This window comes from Corvus moneduloides, chromosome 22 (assembly GCF_009650955.1).
Source record: "Corvus moneduloides isolate bCorMon1 chromosome 22, bCorMon1.pri, whole genome shotgun sequence".
Lineage (NCBI taxonomy): Eukaryota > Metazoa > Chordata > Aves > Passeriformes > Corvidae > Corvus > Corvus moneduloides.
The window spans coordinates 898,727-920,558 of NC_045497.1; the positions used below are offsets into that span (position 1 = coordinate 898,727).

A 21,832-nucleotide genomic window follows, 5' to 3' on the forward strand; every position below is an offset into this window, starting at 1 on the left:
AACCACGAAAATCTGCAGTGACCACACAGAGGAACAAAGGTCTCTCTCAGCAGCATTTGGGTGTTCCTTGACCTTCCTTGTGTTAACTAAACCCCGTGGCTTTAGCTGGGAGAAGATTACAGGACAAGCTCTGTGGCTTTGTTTATTATTGTCCACAGGGAGAGCTGCATCTTTGCCAAAAAAAAGACAACCCAAAAAAAGCAGCAGCTTCAAGTGCTATTCCTGCAGCAATCCCCTGGCTGAGAACCAGACTCATAATTGGATCACTTGCTCGTGGTATGAGGATGTGGGTTTGCCTGCTAGGGCTGGCTGGGAATAATTTTGGGGGGTACACAGATTTTTATTATACAACAGAATTCCAGAATCCCAGACTGGTTTGGGTTCAAAAGGACCTTAAAGCCCATCCAGTGCCACCCCTGCCATGGGCAGGGACACCTCCCACTGTCCCAGGCTGCTCCAAGCCCCAGTGTCCAGCCTGACCTTGGGCACTGCCAGGGATCCAGGGGCAGCCCCAGCTGCTCTGGGCACCCTGTGCCAGGGCCTGCCCACCCTCACAGCCAGGAATTCCTTCCCAATATCCAATCCAAACCTCCTGTCTGTCAGTGGGAAGCCATTGCCCCTTGTCCTGTCACTCCATCCCTTGTAAATCCTCTCTTTCCACCTTTCCTGTGGCTCCTTCAGGTCCTGGAAGGCCACAATTAGGTCACCCCAGAGGTTCTCTTTTCCAGGGTGTACAATCCCAATTCTCCCAGCCTTTCCTTGGGCCCCATCCTTCTAATCAAGGTGGTGGCCTCCTCTGGACTAGGATATACACATACATGCATACATTTATGAGGATATGCCTCCCAAGAGTGCTGGGGTTTGTTTAACAACAAAATCTGGCATCAAAATGTTGTTTCTAATCCTTGTGTGGGGACTCCATCACCAGGGCAGAGGAGAGGAAAGAGGAAGAGAAAGGGAGAGAGGCTGCTGTGGAGAACTTTCCCATCACGGAGAGAGTGACTGGAAAAAGCTGAAGGCAAACCTGCCATCGTGGCAATTCGTGGAGATTTTAATGCAGACATCCAGAGGCCAAGGAACATGAAATTGTAATTAGTGCAGAAAATAGGAGAGATGGAATCAGGCTCTATCAAGGACAGCTTAAGTGTAGCTCCGAAATGGCTGCGTCAGACACTGAACTGATGGGCGTTTTTAGACGCTTATCTAAATTAGTTATTAGAACACAATCAGCTCTGTGTCTCACCCTCTGGTGGAAATGTCCCCGAAGTTATGCTGGGGATAAATTTGTCCTGCATGTTCAGGGCAAAGAACTGAATTCCTCTGATGTGCAGACCTCAGATCTCCTTGTGTGTTCCTTTCTCCTCAGTGAGAGCAGTTCCCACTTCTCCCTGCTAAAGGCAATAACAGCCTCAAACTTATCTCTGCGGCACCGCTGGAATCGACCACGAAGACAGTTTACAGAGACAGCAAACAGTTGGGGTTACACGAGTGTAATTGAGGGCAAAATGTGCCCTGACATATCCGAGAGCCTTTTCAGAAAGAAGATATAATTCCACATGAAAATGCTCAGATCCCTGGGAAGAATGTGTGACTTCCTGTACAGACATGTGATTTATTTTGCTGGCCTGTGGAGGAGAGGTGAGGTTAATGTTAAATAACAAGTTTGCTCTGTTTTCAGCTCTGGTACCTTCACATTATCTTGTCTAAATTGTGATAGCTCAGAGATGAAGAAGCCTGAAAAATCTCCTGAGTGACCAAGTGTTTTATTAATTGCTACTCGGTAATTTGGAATTCTGCTGTTGTGTCAACTTCCTCACTGCACAGAGCAGCAAGAAGCAGCATCAGCTGCTTATCCAGCAAAGCACTTATGCATAATCTTAACATTCAGTGCAAGGCCAGTAACAGCAGCTTAATGTGACTAACACAGAGCGTGAACCTACGAGGGCTGATGGACTGGAGCCACGGCACAGCCAAAAGCTTCTGACAGAGCCATAAAATTTTGTACCTTGCCTCCCAGTGAAGACATTTCAAACACATTTACTCGTAAGGCCGATAACTGTTCACTTATTCATGAGAACAACCCGGAGCAAACGCCTGCAGCCGGACACGTCCTGGACAGAGGGACACGGCTCCCACGGAGCAGCACCACGGCAGGGCTGCTCCACCCTGGCACCGGCCTCGGGCATCGAGATCGCCCTCACTGGGGCTGCCCCATCCCTGAGAACGTCCCAGGCCAGCTTGGACGGGCTGGGAGCAGCCTGGCACAGTGGGAGATGTGGGACGGGATATTCTTTAAAGTCCCTCTGAGCCAAGCCATTCAGCGGCCCTGTGAATTTCAGTCTTAAACTGCACCAGGCAAGGCTCAGGTTGGACCTTTGGGAGGTATGTGTTGTCCGGTTGGACCTTTGGAAAGTATTTGTTGTCAGGTTTGGAAATTCGGGAAGAATGTTTTCACGTAAACGGTGATCAGACACCAGCAGGGGCTGCCCAGCGAGGTTTGGACTCCTCATGCCTGGAGGTGTCCAAGGAAGGCCTGGACGCGGCACTCGGTGCTCTGGGCTGGGGACAAGGCGGGGATAGCTCGTAAGCTGGACTTGACCCCGGAGGGTCTTTTCCAACCTCAACGACGCTGTGACTCCATGTCCGACGCCGGGGCAGGCACGGGCTGGGCTGGGAGCAGCGGGGCACAAAGACACCCCAAAACAACCCCTGTGATGCTCGGGACAGAGAATCGTGACACCCACCCGCAGAAAGACGGGGGGAAACGGAGGAAGGGGGGGAGAGGAAGGGGGGGAGAGGACGGCGGGGCCGGGGCGAAGCCGAGGGGAGCGGGGCCGGGCCGCGTCCCGCCCCTGCCGCGCCGCCGCCTTTGTGCCGGCGCAGCCTCCGCCTCCCTGCGCGTTTAAATCCCCTCCATCCCGCGCTGCCATTGGCCGGCCCCGCCCGCCGCGTCACGTGGCGCGGCGCGGCGGCCAATGGCGCGCGGCGATACTGGCGGGGCCCGCGGCCGGCGGCGTTGCTGGGTGCCCGCGGTGCGTGCGTGCGCGAGGGCAGGGGCGGGCGGGGGCAGCGCGGGACCGGACCTGCTCCTCCTCCTCCTCCTCCTCCTCCTCCTCCTCCTCCTCCTCCTCCTCCATCCCCTCCTTGTTCCCCGGGAAGATGCCCCTGGGCTGCCGCTGCTGAGGCACCGCGCGGGGTCCCCGCCGCTCGCTCCCCCCTCGCCGCCGCCGCCGCTTTGTCCCGGCAGCGCCCCGGAGCCGCCGCGGATGGTGTAGAGCCCGCCGAGGTGGGTGGGCGGCGGGCGCGCCGCGGGGCTGTTGTGGCGGGGAGAGGCCGCGGGTGCCCGCGGGGAGGGAGCGAACTCCGGCGGGGATGCGGGGGGATGCTCGGGGGAGTCCCTCGGCGGAGTTCTGCCGGCTGGGGCTGGGCTGTGTGCCCTCGGGCTCTGTGTGCGTCTGGGGGTTATTTATTTATTTCCTTCGGGTTTCTTTATTTATTTCTTGATTTTTTTTTTTATCGCTCGTGTGTCGTGTCTGCCTGATGCTCCATAGAAATAATGTGCTCGGGAAAAGGCTTAACTTGTTAACCGTCTAAATAAAGGGGATGTAGATATGATTTAAATGCGCACACACAGGAGATAGACTTGGCTGTTTAAAAGGCACACTTGTTTTCGTGTGTGTAGGTATGGAATCCTGAAATGAAGATTTTATGCAAATTGATTTAATCATAACATTTTCAGTAGCATAGAAAGGGGTGGGGTTTTCTCTTTCTTCTTTCCTTTTTTTTTTTTTTTTTTTGTTTGTTTTGTTTTGTTCCCATTTCTCTTTCCAAAGCGTGAAAAGAAGATGCTCAGAATCAGAAAAGTAGTAGGAGGTAGACAACATTGGAGGCTTCATTGCTGAAACTGACTGCTCAAGAAATTGCTGGGAAGAAAACAATATGATTCATTGTTGAGGTGTCTCTGCCCTTAGATTTATTTTTACAGGCTGCTTGCAGTTATTTTGGTTTGCTGAGTTCTTATGCTGAGTTTTTCCTCGAAGCAGCAGCATTCTTGGAGATGAGGAGCTCAGGAGGTTTTTATGCAGTCAGCAGGCTGCTGTCTGATGGCTGTTTACTCCTGGCTTACATTGGCCAATTATTGAAATCAAAGGTGTTATTTTGCTTGTGCACCAGTGCAGCTGAATTGAGGAGCTTCAGCCACTACTTCATCCTGTTAAAATTCAGTAAAAATGCTTTCTCAGAACAGATCTGAAGTGGCAATTCAGATAGTGTGCCTCTTCTAAAATGTGGGGTTTAACCAGATAAAAATGAACACTGTGTCAAAAGAAGTAGTTCTTGGTTGTGAAAGGCACATGCTGAATTTTTGAATAATGTGCAATGTACAACATTTTTGTTCTTGTATTGCCAGGCAAACATTTTGGGGTTTTCTTTTTTGTTGTTTGGGTTTGGGTGTTTTTTTTTTTTTTTTTTTTTTTGTGCCCAGCTCCCTTAGAATTGAGAAATCCATGGTGGTTAAGAGGCGTGGAAACGTTTCTATGATAATAAAAGCACTTCTGGTAAAGACGTCTCATCCTGGTTTTCCTGCTCGAGTCTGTCCCATAAATGATGGAGGGGGTTGTCTCCGTGCCCGGTGTGGCCGAGGAGCGATTTTGGGTGTTTGTGGCCGAGGTCTGGAGGGAAGAGCAGGAGGTGGATGCACACAATGCCCGGGCTGGGAGCTCATTGTTCTTCTCTGCGCTGGCTGCCTTCGGGACTCTGCTCTCGCTCTCACGGCGCCTTTTTCTGCGGAGCAGTGGCAGACAGAGACCCAGAAGCGTTTCCTGCCCTTCCCTCCTTCCCCAGGATGGGCCTTTCGGTCCCTCGGAGAAAGAAAACAGTAAATTAGAAGCTGAAGGGCGCCCAAACATTGTGTGCGTGCTGTGCTGGCGCTGCCGGCTCCGCGGCGTGAATGGAGCGGGAGCACACGAGGTGAGGCTGGGAAGTGCACTCCATTGAACCCGCGCAACTTTCCTTCGCTTCCTCCTCCTCCTGCCCCCCGCACGGACACCTCACCCGCTGGAAATAAAAGCTGCTGCGCTTCGCACTCGTGTGTCACCTTTGGGTTTGGTCCGGAGGCGTGTGCTCGAGGGAAACTGCTGCCAGGGGAGGACACGCCAGATAAAAGCCTCGGGATGACAAAAGCAAGAGGAAGTGCAGAGGTTGACTTCAGTGTATGCACGGTCTCCCTTCCTGGTGGCTGTTTCAGGCTTTTGTTTTTCCAGCAGCATCTGTAAAAAGGCCCAAACCAGCTGCAGAATTGTAGGGTATCTGGAGCTGGAGTGGACCCATAGGATCACTGAGTGCAGCCCCTTCCTCCTCGCAGGGCTGTGGTTGTGCTGAGGGTGTAAAAGAGCAACTGCTGCACAAGGGGTTGAGATTTTGGGTTATTAGGCTGTTGAGGTATGGTAAAATCTCAGCTGGCTCACTGGTGACATCAGCTAGATGGTGATGCTGAGGTATGCAGAAGGGAGTGAAAAATAACATGGTTGTTGAGGAAAAGTTGCCAGTGTGCTGGATCCTCTGCAAAACAGGAAACAGTGACTGTCACAGTTGAATCATGAGGTCTCCAAGTTTTGGTTTTGACTCTTTAGCTGACTTCAGTGTGTAAGTGGGGTGAATGACTTCATTTTCCTTACCTGAGTAAAATGTGGTGGCTGCCTCTGGGTTGAGGACACTTTTTGGGTATTATTTCTCCTACTCCCAGCTCTGGTGTGGCCAGAGACTGTGGGCTGTTGTCTGCATGAGTGCTGTGGTGTGAGTTCAGAGGGGTACAGTGAGATACTTGTGCTGCCTCTCTGTGCCATGTGAATTTGTACTGTGCAGGGACTGAGGTGGGTAGCTCTCCACCTGAACAAAGCTCCTGATACTCCTGTGTGAAATAGGGAGCATTTCTTGGGCAGAAAAGGTGAGTGGGGCTAGGAGAGACAGACCTGCCTTCCCCAGTCATTACTGGTGGATTAGCAAATGGTGATTTCTCTGCGTCCAAGGATTTGTTGTACCTTAGTGGGGGTTGTTTGCATGCTGGGTCCTTCCTGTGGAGTTGTGGGTGCAGATTCAGGGCTGCTACAGCAAAAGGTGAGTAAGCAACAACATTCATGGGTTTGAAGAGATGTGGTGTTTGTAATTTTTGAAGCTGTGAACTTATGGAGCTGTGTCAGGGGAGGTTTATGTTGGATCTCAGGGAAAGGCTCTTCTCCCAGAGGGTGCTGGGCGCTGCCCAGGCTCCCCAGGGAATGGGCACGGCCCCGAGGCTGCCAGAGCTCCAGGAGCCTTTGGACAGCGCTGCCAGGGATGCCCAGGGTGGGATTATTGGGGTGTCTGGGCAGGGCCAGGAGCTGGACTCTGATCCTTGTGGGACCCTTCCAGCTCAGGAGATTCTGTGATACTCTAATTGTTAACACTGGTTGCAGCTTAGGTGAGAACAAGGGCATTTTGATGCTGTACTTTAATAACTGACTTTTTAAAGTAACACTCAATCTGTGTAAATTTATTCTCACGGCTCCAAAATGCATCTCTCTGTTGCAGCCACGCTGGGTGGTTGTTTTGCCCATAAAGAACTTATTTCACTTTTGGGAGAGGAAGGGGAAACAGGTGTGCCAGGAGGGGTAATGGCCCTGCAGAAGGTGTGTTGTCCTCTCAGCAGCGCTGCTCATACCCTGGGATTGCCTGAGGGGAGCTCTGACTTCATTAGGAGCTGTGCTGAAGGACCCTGTAAGCCTCAGTGCCATGTTACACTCTGTGCTCTTGGTGTGTGAACACAGTACTTGAATTGTGCTTAATTTCTAGATGGAAAAATAATGACAATTGGAAAACAATTAGTTATTATGTGATCCTGAAATGAGATGAGGGAGCAAGTACGTAAATTAAGAAGGGGTGGCTGGGGTTGGAATTAACCATTAAAAAACCCAAACAAACTCAAAACAACCAACTCTCTAAGTTTCTAATGAGCTGGTGTTCGGGTTTTTTAGGTGGTGTCCTGGCTAGACTAACTATTTTTAATGTTCAGCTATTTTTCACTCTGGTTTTGCTATATATTGCAGTTGTCTCAGTTGCAGGAAGTCTAAACAAATCATCCTGCTTGACTTAAAGGGATGCATACTCTCTGATTTTAGCTCAGAGCTTAAATTTAAATCAATAGGCTTAAAATATGGCATACTTTTAAGTGAAACCTATCTTTGAACCATAACAGAACAAACCCCCTATTGATTGGAGACCTGTTTAGTTCATGTGTAAAGCTGCCTGAAATGAAGTTTGCAGGTTACTGATGTGGAGCTGGTTTGTTGGAACAGGGAGATGGGGAGGTGTGCGAGACTGGCACGGGCACTGTGGAGGGTGGCAGAAGGAGGTGAGTGTGATTAGCTGCAGTTTGGGAATGGCTTTCCCAGCAAGCTGCTGGGAAGAAAATTTGTGCCCTCCTTGGAGTGATAGGAGGTGTTGGGGAGCAGGATCCACAAGGCAGCATTGTGCTCTGGCTGTGGGTTTTGCCAGCAGCGTTTTACACAAGCTTTGCTAATGTTGGTGGCTGTGCCCAACTGCTCCTTTCAGAGAGGCTGATGGGGGAACAAAGGAGCAAACAAGATATGAATGCTGCACTGGCTCCTTCTGCCTTCGGAGCCCACAGGGGCAAGGGCTTGCTGGAAGGGACTGAAAAGCACAAACAGATCGAAGTATTAGCCTGGCCGTGCCTGCCTCAATAGGTGTTGTGTGCTTCGGCTTTGGGTTTGTTTTTTAATGCAAATGTTTTTTTAGTTCACTGAGCATCCAGAATTGTACACTGACCTAGGGAAAAGTGAAACCAGCGTGGATACAAACATCACTTTTCCCTCTGTGCCCAGCAGGGATAATGATCACCTTTTTTTTTTTTTTTTTTTTTTTTTTTGTGGAATTCTAAGAAATGAGTGTTTGGAATGCACTGTTGGAGCTGCTGGTGTTTCTCTGGATTCGAGACAGAAAGCGTTCTATTTGCATTTGGCATCTTGCTTCTATTAAAAGCATGATTCTGAAAATGTAGATCACTTTAGGTATTGCATAAATTTGATAGATTAAAAAGTAAGTTGTGGTGATTGAGTTATTGAAAAACGGGCGATTCTATGAATATGTAGGTTGTCTTTTGTTCTTCCTACAGACCACAGATGAGAGGCCAGTTCACATTATAAGATTCAGGATAAGTGGAAGAAAATGAGTGCTCGTTAATTTTGAGGTCTTAGTTAATCTATGTATTTAATCTACTTGTCTGTAATAAAAAAAAGTTACCGTGGTATTATTAATCCCTGGTACTGTGAGTCAATTTTGGCCTGTTTCAAATATGTAACAGGATTTCTCTTTTGTGATGATGGGTGTTCGTGATCTTTTCTGGTACAGGCAGTGAGGGCTGGAGTGTAAATTTATTTTCCTGATCAGCAGAACTAATGAAGGTCCTGTTTTAGTGTTGCTGCTGAGGAGACAGGAGCTTGTAAGTCCTGAAGTTTTCTCCCTCCATCCCTGTTGCCAGTGAAATCCTCTTTTTTCCACTGTCCTTCATAACAGTTGAGTGGGCAATAACGTGGCTGTGCCTACGGGCTCCTGGCTGCCAAGCAAAACTCCAAATGCTGCTTTCTGTCTGGCCAGGCCTTACTGGGGATGTAATTAATTAGAGAGTTTTTTCCTATCCATCTGCTGGCTTGCACAAAACTTTCAGGAATGTTGGTTATTGCTGAGATGACTGTCGTGGCAGGCTGGTTGGAAATTCATTATGCACTACAAGTTACTGGCATGAAATAAGAGAATCAGGGAGTTGGGGAGGGGGAAAGGGGGAAGTGAGGTGAATTGGGGAAGTTTGTTTTCTCTGAGGAAAAGGGATAAAGAAAGAGAAAGGAAGTTTTGTCATCCAGTGCTAATAAATATTTCTGTCTGGGTGATGAGCAGTGTCTCCTTTATGTTGGTCCTTTTCATGTGGCCAACTGGTTTGGGGTGGAAGCAGACAAGTTATTGGGCACTGGGCCCATCGTCCTGCAGATTTTCCTTCTTTTTTTTGGAGGTCTTTGTAAGTATTGTCGGTGTCAGCTGCTCCGGGAGCGGCCATAACTGTTGGTAAAATACATAGGAGAAACATTCTTGTCATATGTTATACTGAAAATGAATAAAACCAGTAAGGAGCAGAATTTCTTACCAGTGGGAAGTCACTGTTAAAACTTTCAGAAAACCAAGCCTTTTGGTTTGATATCAATGTGTGTTTGTACCATTTTCCCCACAAATGTCAGCGTTAGACACACAGCAGGTGTTCACTGCCCTGACAGCACGTGGAAGGTGCCAGTTTCCCTTCCCTGCAGGACAGGTGAGCTCCAGCAGCCCTTTCGTGTCTGTCCTGTAGGAAATGGCTCTGGACACGACACTTGGAGTGCCTGTGACTCCTGGGATCTCAGCCCTGCATTCAGAGCTTGGCTCAGCAGACTTTAGCACTGCTTGTTCCGTAGCCACCCATGTATAGCATAAACTGACACATGGTCTCATTCTAACTAATATCTTTAACATTTTAACAGAAAATGAACCAGAGGGGCCTTTTCTTTATTGCTGCTGAGATCACAGTGGTCTGGAGGGAGCTGGCAGGACTGCACTGTGTTTTAAACCTGAGCACCTACAATAATTGTGTGGTTGCAGTGCAGTGTAAAGCAGGGTGATCTAGACTTGAGTGTTTAGGTGTGGTGAAATAGAGCTTTAAGCCAGAATATGATGGTTTCTGTCAAAACTTACTATTTTGGCAACCAGTTTATTCCCTGGTTTAAAGAAAATGGCAAATTCAGTTAGTAATTAACTATGTATTATAGGGTGTTAGGGGATCAGCAGCTTTTTGCTAAATATCAAAGCTATTAAATATATGCGTTTAAGGATTATAAGTCTTCTTAAACAAGGGCATATATGGCAGTAGTCTGCTGATGCCAACATCCACAAGGGACTGGAATACATGGTGCTGATGCTAAAATTCCTCTTTATCTTTTCCTTGATTTAGGAGTCTTCATTCATGCATGTTAACATGAAAAGTGTCATGAATACGAAAGACGAAAGTGCCCTAGATCATGGAACTCTAGTGCTTTAAGGGTTGTATTTCCCTGAGAAATACCCAGTAAAAAATGGTGGTGTCAGACAATTGGGACCTTCGGATGGGCTTTGAATGAAGAAAGAACACTTGGCATGTGGGGAGGTTCATCAGAGCAGTTGCCTCCTGCTTTGGGTGAATGAAACACACAATTTAACAGTGGTTGTGTCCTTTGGTACCTGGTGCTGCTGTGCCAGGGAGGTACGGCTTGGGTAAGAAGGAATGTAGTGTCTCCATTAAAGAGCTTCTGATGAGGTCGGTGCAGGAGACTTAAACACTTAATCCTCATTTCTACAAACTGGGAGTGAGATGCAGGAAATCTAATTTATGTCTCTAAGGTCATTCATTTTCATGAAACTTAATAGACCTGGCTCTGACTGCTCCTTAAACCACTGAATTATGTTACTCGCCTTCCAGTGTTAACCCTGAATATGAGAATCTTTACTCAATGATTCAACAAACCTATTTACCTATACACTTAGATTCCTGAGAGTCAAATGCCCAGCTAGTGACTCATCAGGAAATAACTGGCTTACCCATTTGCCCCTTGTGTCTGTGGTTGGTCAGGGAAACCTTGCTCTCGGAAGAAAACTTAAGCAGAATCCAGGTTCTCTTCTGCTCTGCTGAAACAGTCCTGGCTGCTGTTTGAATGCTTCATCAGAGTTCTGAGATACTGGAGGGCAGTAGGTGAAAAGGCACTGGTGCACATAGTCTGGTAATCCGAAGGTTATTTTTTAATTGTACTAATACCTAGGGAGGTTCTTGATTTATCAGTGACACGTTCCTGTATCTCACATGCCCTTTAGTAGGTCACTAGAAATGTAACATGTTTATTTTATACCTCTACGTAGATTTTTTCATAATTCTGCCCAATTTCCCCACTGTAGACTTTGAGATTCTCCCCGTTCTGCTTTTTGGTGATTCATGTGAGTGTTTGAGGATGTTTCTTTTTCCCTGAGTCTCAGTCCCTGTCTCAGCTCACCTTCCGGGGCTGGCTTTGTTAAACAGCCTGTAAACAGCATATCTGCTCATTCTTCTGGCTGGAAAAAGTCATTTGATTCTTATTTCCTGCTTGTCTTCATGCTGAATAGCCCCAGTCCTTCATTGTTGGGTTTTATTGTGTAACTGCTTCTCTTTGCATGGCTGCGATGTGTGAGCAGTGGAACTGCTGCGCTCGTGTTCTCCGGGCCAGTCACTGCTCTCTGCAGCCCTGCCTCAATTAACGCGCTCTTCCCTGCGCTAATTAGTCATCAAATAACTCCTTCCGCAGCTTTTGTCCCAAAGTACGAGTTTAGCAAGATGTGGAAAGTAATTACTTTTGTGTATGTTTAGTCAAGTCTTCGGAGTCCCCAGAAGTTACAGCCGCGCTTTTCCTTGCTGGGCCTGTTCTGATGCACAGGTTGGATATTCCTGGGGAGAAGCGAAGGCTGGGAGGGGTTCTTAGTGACTCTCTTGTTTATGCCATTGTTTGAAATTGAGCATGTTTCCTGTATTAAATCCCGGTGATAGTATAATTAGGTAATATGTTTAATTCCTGGAGATGATAAAGAGTCAGGGTACAAGCAGACAACAGGAGAGACTGGGACGATTACAGGTGGTTAATTCCTGACAAGGATTTAGATGTTGGTATCACAATATTTGGGTTGTGCTCCAGCCACTCAAAAACCTCACAAAACTCATTTCATGACCTTGAGCCAAGTAACTCATTGCAGTTGTGTTCTTCTGCTTACGAAACAAGGTGTGAGGGTACTTTGTTATCAGCGAGTTTTATAGTTGTTAGGCAATAAGAAAGTGCCAATTTTCTGTGTCTGTTTACTCTGCTAATCTAAAAGTGTATGTTTAACCTAGTTAAACAGGACATTTCCTTCTCGCAGTGATCATGAAACAGGTAGTTAATGCTTTAAAAATATAAATATATATATATAAAATGGTATATTTCATCAAAACATCACTGAGCTCTCTTCCATGTCACTACAGATCACCACGTTCTCACTGTACCTTTTGGGTTTAAGACATAGTTCTTTTACTTAAAAGCCTAATTCTGATGGCAACTGCATGTTGTATCTTTGCATTTGCTATTTTGTGTCCTGATGTATCTATTTGGTATTACTTGTCCATAGCAAAGTCGTTTAGGATCTTGCCATAGCAGCAGCTGTAGAGAATATCTAATTCCTTGGTATTGAATGGAAATTATTCTTATTGTTTTTTAAATGCCTCTTCTGTTAGATGCCAAATTTGCGCTATATTAATTTTTTTTTCCTTAAAAGTTTTAGAATAAATTTCTGGTTTGCTGTTTTCCGTGGCTTTCAGGAAATGTAAATTTCTGAAAAGATAAAAATCTTTTAGGCTGTAATTCTTGTCCTGAATGGAGTTGGCCTTTAAAATAAGCTTTGTAGGAATAACTGTAACTTCTTGCCCTTGGTTTATGTATTTGTGCTTTCAGTGGAGAAGAAAGATGAGGCAGGACAGCTCTGAGCATTCCTGATGCAGAGCCCTGCCCTTGGTGCCCCTCTGGATCCTGATGGGCTCTTGGCTCCTGCAGAGAGCATTTCCCAGTCACTGCTGGAAACACTCTCTGAGGAACCTTCTCTCTGCCTCCTGAAAGCGAATGGAGCTGGGATTTCACTTTCAGGTGCACAGAGGTGAAGTTATGAATGTTGAATGAGCCTTCCAAGATGGGAAGAGGTGGAGTCACCTGTGAGGAAGCTGAGGAAAGCCCGAGGGGTATTTCCTATGTATGTGTTTGGTTTTAATAAAAATATGTTCTGTAGAATCCAGTTCAGTAGGAACATAATTTGCACCTCATTTAAATAAGGTTCTTTAAATCAGTCTGTGGTCCAGTGGGTGTATGAAGAATCAAATCTGTGTTCTCTCTTCCCTGGGGAGAGGAAGGGCGGGCTTCGGGGAGGAAAATTAGGCAAAAGAGATTACTACTTGCAGTGCAGGAAACACTGATCCCTCTGTGATCTTAAGTTTCTGTTTGAAGTCCAACCAGGTCTATTCTCTGTGTGCCTGGATGTGTTTTTGAGCTGCCTTTCTGTCTGGTCTGTGATTAGAGGAGAGGTGGTGGCTGTAGTGAGCTGGTGTCACAAGTAAAACCAAAATACTCCTTAGACTTTAAAATAAAACAGACATCGCACAAACAATTATCAGGGAGCATGGCTGGGGGGAGGAGGGTTTCCTTCTGTTGTGGGTGTACTTAGGCATGTGCATGAGTTTGCCTGATTTCTTGAATGTGACTTATTTTTTTCCCCCAAGCTGTTTTTTTTTTTGGCTTTTTTTTTTGAGAGACAATAAAGACAAGGTTCACTGTGTTCATTTTCCACATTATGATGATACAGAAAGACACCAGACTTAAAAGGTACCTTAAAAGTACCTCCTGGCAGCAGCAAAGCTCTTGTCTCCAGTGCTCAGGCAAATGCCTCCATGACAAAAAATACTTTAAATTTTGAAAGGAGTGGATTTTTGTGTGGGCAGAACCTATTTGGGTAGCATCAGGCATCCCTCGGAGATTGCTGCCTGCTTAGTTCCTTGATGTTCGCAGTTCTCAGGTCATCAGTTCCTACTTGCAGAAATAGGACTTCAGGGGCCAGTCATCCATAGCACAGTTTGACTTCTGCAGCTGTGGAAAAATGTCTCGTGTTTCAAAAGACTGCAGATGTTAAGTGTTTGTCAGGGGGAGCTTGCCGAGCGTGGCACGTGCCTGATGTGCTTGCTCTGGTGACTTGATTAGCTATGAATTTGGACTGCAGATAAATTGGCTGTCAGGGAGGGCTGCAAGTGTTGTCTCTATAGCACTGTGCAATTTGTATGGTGGTTTTTTTTAAGCCACTGGTATCAAAACAAACCTTGAGTGCTCTGGGGACCGAACACTGCCTGAATCGGGAGCTTTCACATTAGTGAGAAACTGCTTAGGGATGGAGGGTGCACTGGGAGCCCCACATTTGGGGGTGTAGCCCTGGGTAGTGAAATGCATCAAACCATTTAAGAGGAGGGAGCTGGTAAATGCTGTTAGAGTGCAACATTTAAAGGGGTTGCCTTCCACATGTGAAAGACCTTCCACTGAGCAGCAGCACCCTCCCCATGCCTCCAGGAGCTGGAAATCTATCGGAATTGCATTTGTCTGCTACGATTAGTGGAGTGTATTCCTGAAAGGATAAAGCCTTTGTACAGTCTGGCTTTTTTTGATGATCCCGAGCTTGAGGAAACCTACATTTCTCTGGAGTGGTAACTCATTCAGCTGTGTCTAAAATTTGATTCTCTCTTGTAGGAGGCAAAAATATTTGCTATGCCTTTAGCTCTCAGTGAAGTGTCAGAGCTGAAACATGTTTAAAGGAATCTGTGTTAGATCACAAGGTTTAATTTTGCTTGCTTGTGCACTTTTTTCCTCCAGCATGGGATTTCTTGTTATTTTCTTGGTGTGAGAAAGAGCTCTTACAGTGCCTCTCACCATGGCACAGTCTCATCCAAAAGAAAAATGGGGAAAAAAAAATTGAAAACTTATGGGTTTGGGGAATGTGCTCCTCTCACAGCTCACCTACACATCACTTCATTCATGTGTGTCAGGAGAGTTCATCAGAGATATTTTTGCTCATCTGTGTTAAAGAGAATTCCTTTTGTGACTCTGAGTAAAAGCTCAGAGTTACACAGCTGGTGTTTGAGGTAAGAAAGTGATTTAGGTTTGGGACACAGGTAGGTGCCACTTGTGTGTTTGTGGTAGTTTGACTGTTAGCACCACATGGTGGAGTAAAATTTTGGACTTCATTATTCTCAGAGCAGTGAGGAGTTGGATACACCCATAACCACTGAGTGTCCATCGAGTGGCCAGTGTAGGCCTGCCTCGACTGGTTGTTGCTGGCCACAGGTATGAGGCAGTGACTGTGGTCAAAGTAAGCAGAAAAAGCTTTCTGGAGGCTCTCAGGCAGCTTAGAATATTTCTGGCTGGGTTTAGGAGAAGGGGAAAGAGCTGTGGAGATGGTTATTAGGGGAGCTTGGGAGTGCAAGTTGTATTTATTGGACACAAGCCAACTCTTAAACAGAACTGTAAAGACCCGTGCTCTGATCAGCTTTTGAATGTGGAAAGAGCTCCCCGGTCTGAATTACAGGGCTCTGGTTAAATGATTACATGAGGTATGTTTAAAAATAGCAAATGTCTTTTATGTCCAGTCAAATAAGGTTCTTGGCAGTCAAATGAAATCTGTGTTGACTTCCATCTGACAGCCAAGTGACTCAAATTCTATGTTTCCTAAAGGAAAATGGCTTTTTTTTTTTTTTTTTTTTTTCAGTTTCCGATTAATTCCATTGTAGCCTGTAACAAGAAATAATCTTGTACTGGATTTTCTGTATAAAAGTAGGATCCATAACTCTGGAAGCAGGCTTTAGTTCAGCTATTTAGAACAGGGGGGTTTTAAATGCTGTGCTAAGGCAAGTTAGAATTTGCAAGGGCTCTTTTTGCAGTGGGAAATGGTCTGTTGAATGCTTCTCCAGTGTGTTCCTGTGCACTTCAGTTTGCCAGATTAACAGAGCTATTAATAATAGCCACTCCTGCTCCTTCAGCGTGAAAGAGTTGGTAAGCATGGAGCTATATGTAGTTTGTATTTTTAATTAAACTTGTACTGGGATTATCTTGTATTACCAGCTACCTTCTAGAAGATTATGTTCATAAAAGGTTCATGAGTTGTTAAGTGGAAGAGATTAAAGTGATTGTTGGCGTGTTAGTAGAATTATTTGTTGCCTACACAGCATTTGTTCATAGCTTTAATTTGCCAGTAATGGCAGACAAGTAAAATGCAAGCATCTGACTTCTAAAATCTACACTGGCTGACAAAACCAGGCCATATTTCAGAGTGATTGTCTTTTTTATTATTATTCTTTTAATGTGATGTTTGGTTGTTTAGAAATATTGAGTGGAAGAATATTGTTTTCAGTGTTTTCGGTGCTCTTACATTCTGGTGATGCTCTTAATGGTGTGACCAGAAATGTATTTTATTAAAAAATGGAAAACCACTTAAAGTGTGGAGGGGATAAAGGAGCACAAAGAACTGATGAGCAGATGCCGAAGAAGATGGTTTCTATTATAGTGGACTTGTAAATCCTTGCTGTGTTGGTCATTTAATCAATATAGGAGAGGTGTTGTAGGGATCCTGTGCTTAGGGAGATAATGGCTTTAAATGCAGTGCTTAGGATGATTTTATGCATCCAAATCTGTTTAGAATGAACTGTGAAATAGGTCGCAGCAGTAATGAAGAATACAGTGGGTGTCTCTGCTGTTATCAAAACCCATTAGCAAGTTGTGCTGTGCCTGAATGCCTCTCATTGTAGTGCTCTGGATTCATCCCGGCGCAGGGAGTGCCTGCCCTCATTCTGGGCAGGATGAACAGTGCCTGTGTGCTTTAGCAACAATGACGGTACAGTGTGAACAAACATCTGCTGGGCTTTAATAATGGATACCGGGCAGGTTGGGGAACTCCGGGCTGCAGTTGCGTGTGTTTTAGCCCCAGCAAGTTCAAACAAACAGGGCAAGCTTACACTGCGTGATTCTGCACAGATATTCTGTGGAAATGTGACTTCTTATTTTGAAAGATGATCTGTGGGATGAATTTTTGTGTGCAGTGTGTTCATGGATAGAGTAAACCCAGTTTCCAGTGCCTTCAGTGGTGCTGCAGGAACGTATTGCACTGTTCTGCTCTGGATGTGTTGTAAAAAAGACATTTTCCCCTCTCCTTTCTAACAAGAAGTTCCCCTGTAGTTGTTTGGATCTGTGTGGCTGGGGACAGGAGCAGGCTGGGCTGCTGCCTCCTGGCAGGCTTGTGCCAGAGCTGCAATGCCAGCGCTGCTCCCAGCTCCACGTCACCCCTGGCTCTGTCACAGGCTGGTCCCCCGCTCTCCAGCGTGGAGATGCTCAAGATGATTAAGGATTCTGATGTTAATTGCTCTTCGGTTGCCAAAAATGTATTCTGTTAACAATATGTCCAGTTCCTGTTCCTGCAGCTCTGCCTGTGCCTGGGGTGAGGCTGCTCTGTGCTGGCACTGCAAAGGTGCCTGCCTTGTGCTCAGGGGTCGTGTCCAGGGTGTGGCTTGAACTGGAAAGCTCACACAGCACTGACCATTCCCGGGCTGCTCTTTGGAGCTGGGAAAACACAGCTCCTGTCTGGAGCAACCTGCAAACCCAGATTTTCATGGCCAAGCTTGTGAGAAATGCATCACTGTGTTTTGAAACATAACCCCTTGGTTTCTTAATGCTCCTCCAGCTAGGCAGTATATTCAGGGTAGTATCTGGTATATAGGCCAGTCACCACATGGTGGCAATTTTCTCAGGAAAGGAACTCGTGTGGGTAGAAAGCCTGAACTTCCCTTGCTCAAACATGAAGAATGCAAGTGTGCTTTAAGTTAGGATGTGAGCTACATTGATGGCTCTGTTCTCCATATGTGGTGAGTTTGAGAAGGTCTGTAGATCACAGGAGACTATCAAGAAACTAACACTAGCTCTGTCCTTGAATTCAGTATTTCATGCATGTCTAGCTGGTAAAATGGTAATGCAATTTTTTCAATTATAAAGGCTTAGCAAGGCTTAGAGATGATTTTCTGGGATTCTAAAATATGTACTATTTAATACATAATGCAAAAGGAAAAGCTGGTTTCTTAATGTAAGAACACGAAAATGGAACCAGCTGCAATGTTATGCCACCCTGATGCAGCTTTGATGCTACACTTTTAACAGTGGATTAAATATTGATACCTCTTTCTGCCCCCTCACCTCCCAGTACACTTAAAGCTTTTGCAGTTGTTTTTTAAGTGTTTATAGAAGAGCTGGTCAAATTTCTGTAGCTTTTCCCACTAGATTTTTGTGAAGTATTAAGAGTTTGTTTGTAGTTTAGGGGGAAGAATGTATGAGCAATTCTCTTCTATAAATACATGAATCTGTTGGTGAGCAAGAGAACTGCAGGCCTTTGTAAGCTCCACTGAAACACGTTTGTATGGGTAAGAAGGAGCATGATGTCCCTTGGCTGCAGCAACATCAGACCCCAGATCAAGTAAACAGTATATGAAATTAAACTATAAAATGGAAAATAAATGTGTAATTATATCACAAATGAAAGACAGATGTGAGGAACCCAGGGATTACACGGGCTGGTATGAAAACCATGCAACAGTCTGATGTTTGTTTGAACCATATGTTAGCTCTCAAGTGTGAGTTACATCCCACTGAAACTGTTCAGGATGCTGGGGAAAAGTTCCTGTACTGCCAGGGATTAGGAAAGTGGGGAGGTTAAGAGGAGATTTATAAGGCTGTTGGAATATTCTGCTAGGAGTGGAAACACTGAGTTCAGCAGGGCAAGGAGCTGCCTGCCAGGGTTACGGGGCTGGCTCCCAGCAGCAGCCGGCTCAGGGACAGTTCTCACTGTGGCTCTGTTGGCCTCTGAGGCTGAGCAGCTCCATGTAGCCCTTGGACTTAGCTTAGTCCATCCCCAAACATCTCAACATCCATAAGGTAACTTGTATTTCTGGCACGGGTTCACTAAAGTATCCTTCCCTGCTACCAGAGCAGCTGAAATTTCACCATAGTTAATAGAATCATTTTAGTGAGCTAAAGGTGGCATGCTGCAGCATTATAACTGGAGTTGGATCAGGATCACTGGAAGCGTTCCTAGGTCTTTCTGTAAAGTACTTGGTGTGCTAAATTCTTATGTCTTTATGTAGTCCTTATTGTGGTGGCAGTGAATTCAGTGGCAGATGTTGCAGAACTGGTCCATACTGACCCAAATATCAGTAGGCTCCATTTATTCTTTTTTTTTCAATTTCTGTGTATTGTATTGCCTTGCTTTTTCTACACTGGAAATGGAAATTGTGCCTGACTTCACCTGTGGGATCAGATCACTGACATGCCAGGGACGGAACGCAGTCGATATTCCCTGGTCCTAATAAAATGTGGCAGCTTTGCAGTGACAGCCCAGGATCAGCCAGGAGACTTTCACATTTACAGCACTGCCAGAAATAAGCCTTCTGACCTTGTTTTTCTAAAAACCATAAGCACTTGTGTGATGCTGTGGGTGATTCCTGTAAGACAGGTGGTTCCTCTCCACCTGGCTCCCAGACTGTTGGATGTTCCTGCTGGAATAGTGGGAAGCAGTCAGCGTGAACAGCCAGTGCAGAGAGTTTGGGTGTTCCCCACAGTCTGGCTGCTTCTTTGCATTAAGTCTCCTGTGTGTTGGGGTGTGTGAGGTAGATTTATCTGTACCTCGCCTGCTGAAAGCTCTGCTGGGATGGAAAAGGGTGGTGGTGTGAGAAACCACTGCTCCAGAGCTGCTGTGGGAGACAGGCAAGGCAATAAAGGCACAGCTCCACGGCAGAATGCCCTGTTCTGAAAAGCAGCGTGAGGAGAGAATAGTCATATTCTGTGACAGCAGAATCAATAGGGCCTCTGTGGAAACAAATGAGAGTTTTATCTCTCCAGGCTATTGTTGAGGGCAGACTGAGGCAAATGTCTAATGAGTTCATGCTTTTGAAATCATTCTGTAACTGTAAGGGAGAGGAACATGCTTTTAAAAATGGAGTGAGCAATTATGAAAAGGAGGTTACTCTGCACTCCTGGAAATGGTGTTTTGTCAGTGCTGGGTGCTGGGCGTTTGAACCAGCACTGGGGAGGCAGCAGGCAGGGCTACCCCAGAATGGGTTTGTGTGTTCACACTCGTGTGGGTTGATTTGTGTGCCTGTAAAACGTGGATGTCTGTCCTGAGGAAAGCTGAGCCTGTGTAGAGGGATGGAACACCTGGTTTCCCAGGGAATCCCTCTGCAATTATAACCTCAGAGAAATAGGGTTATTTGCCAGCATCCCTGTCATCCTTGAATGTTGGCATTTAGCTTCTGCCCCAGGATGCCTCTGAGGAGTCTGTGATTCTCAGGGTGCTGATCAGCACTGAACGTGCTGTTCTGCAGCTCAGCAATCAAGAGCCCATTCCTGACGGCAGAGGTGTCCATAAATATTTGGGAACAGGAATGGTAACATGGATTACTCGGCAGGAACGCAGTGGTACATGGGAGCAGTGAGGAATGGGCTGTTCTGAGCTTTTCCTGCTGCAAAGCAGCTGGGAGGAACAAATGACTTGAGAATATAACATTCACATGCACAAAGTGTTACCATAAGCTGCACTTGGATACTGGAAAACTGTGATACTTCTGCCAGCTCATGAAGTTCTTGGGTTGTGGGGTTTTTGATACAAAACCTGGGAATGAGGGGATGCTCTGTGTTTGGTTTTGATAAAATAACTGGATAAGGTGGTGTTTTGGCCGGGCACACGGCTCACTTGAACTTCAGAAGGAAGAGTGAGAAATTCCAGCTGGAATTTCTTGTTTATACAACACATGTGCTGAAGCTCTTGCCTCCTCCTTACATGTATGTGTATATATATAGAGAGAGAGAGTTGTGGTACTGATTATGCAAACAGGGAGAGATGAGTACTCACTGGATTGCCAGGGCTGTTTGAGCTTCAGCAATTTATTCAAACTTAGTAATTTCATGTAAGGTGGGAGGTGTTTACTTTGGTCACTTGCCAAGTTTGAAACTTGCTTGTTATGTTTTTAAAACACTTGGAGCGCCAAAAGCCTTTGTTACATCCTCACTTCAGTTACTGGAGTGGGAAAGAAAAATGCCTTTTTTTTTTTTTTTCTTTTAAATGAAAGAATAGCCTGAGTTTCAGAAATACTAAGCTGAAGTGATTCTTTTCTCCCCCTTTTACCTTGTCAAATTAACATGATTGCATGTTTCACTTTTTATGCTAAGAAGTTTCTGATCTTCAAAGACAATTTTCAAAAAGACATGCTGGTTCAGCCAAGGAGACTAATATTTTAGAAGGAATATTACCAGTAATAAAAAGACAGAGTTATGATAGTTTGCATTAATTTTAATAACTTTTTGTGCAGCTCTTGAGTCAAGATGTGAGAAATGAAAGGGAGACAGTTCTTGCTTGGCCTGCAGTGCATTTGTTCCTGCAGTCTGGCATTATCTCGTGCAGACATGGAAAAAGGCTGCAGGGAGCTGGTGAGGCTCCAGAGGAGTCAGTTCAGGTTCTGATCCCTGGGCAGCAATGGCACCATCCTATATCCAGACTGCCCCTCCTTGTGATCTCTGCCCTTCAAATGGGAGAACACAAAAATTCTCTTGGGTTTCAGGAGCATTTGGTTTAGTAGAGGGTAAAAAAACGATGTGGTGTGTGCTGCTTAAATTCTCAGTATTAGTAATTAGCTGTGCAAGTTGATCCCTTTACAACAGTGGGGTCAAAAATACCAGTTCGATATCCACACAATGCGTGTTTTCCAAAGAGATGTAAAATCAGAAACACTTTAAGTGTGGGGTGTAAGTAGAATATCTAATGAGTTCCTGTGAAATGTCAAATCTCATTTATCATGGTAACCATCAATAATGCACCAGATGTTTTGACTGCATTTAGTTTTGTATTAAATTAAACATAGGCAGGGGTGCATGAAGTTCATCATTAATGCTGCCAAGGCTGGTGCTGTGACAACCACTTTGTGTTCTAGGGGGGGGGTTTGATGTTGCTGGTAACTGTGTGTGTGACTTGTGTGTTTGTAGGTGTCTGGCTTGTTGTAAAGAATTGCTCTGGAATTGGTTGTCTTCATTCAGCTGGGCTTATACTCAAGTTAAAACTGCTTTGAACGGATTTTTTTCTTCCATCCTGTCAATCAGGTCTTACATTATTAGTT

The 21,832-nt window shown here is 45.7% G+C and overlaps 1 protein-coding gene across 3 annotated transcripts in view; it reads left to right on the top strand.

Annotated features, from left to right (window-relative positions):
- The first annotated feature begins 3,138 nt into the window (after positions 1 to 3,138).
- The window catches only part of RERE (arginine-glutamic acid dipeptide repeats), a 177,630-nt gene continuing 158,936 nt past the window's right edge, over positions 3,139 to 21,832 (top strand). For all 3 annotated transcript variants that reach the window (XM_032131832.1, XM_032131835.1, XM_032131837.1), the window contains exon 1: positions 3,139 to 3,286. The gene's annotated coding sequence lies outside the window, so the exon portion shown is untranslated. The remainder of the gene's footprint in view (positions 3,287 to 21,832) is intronic.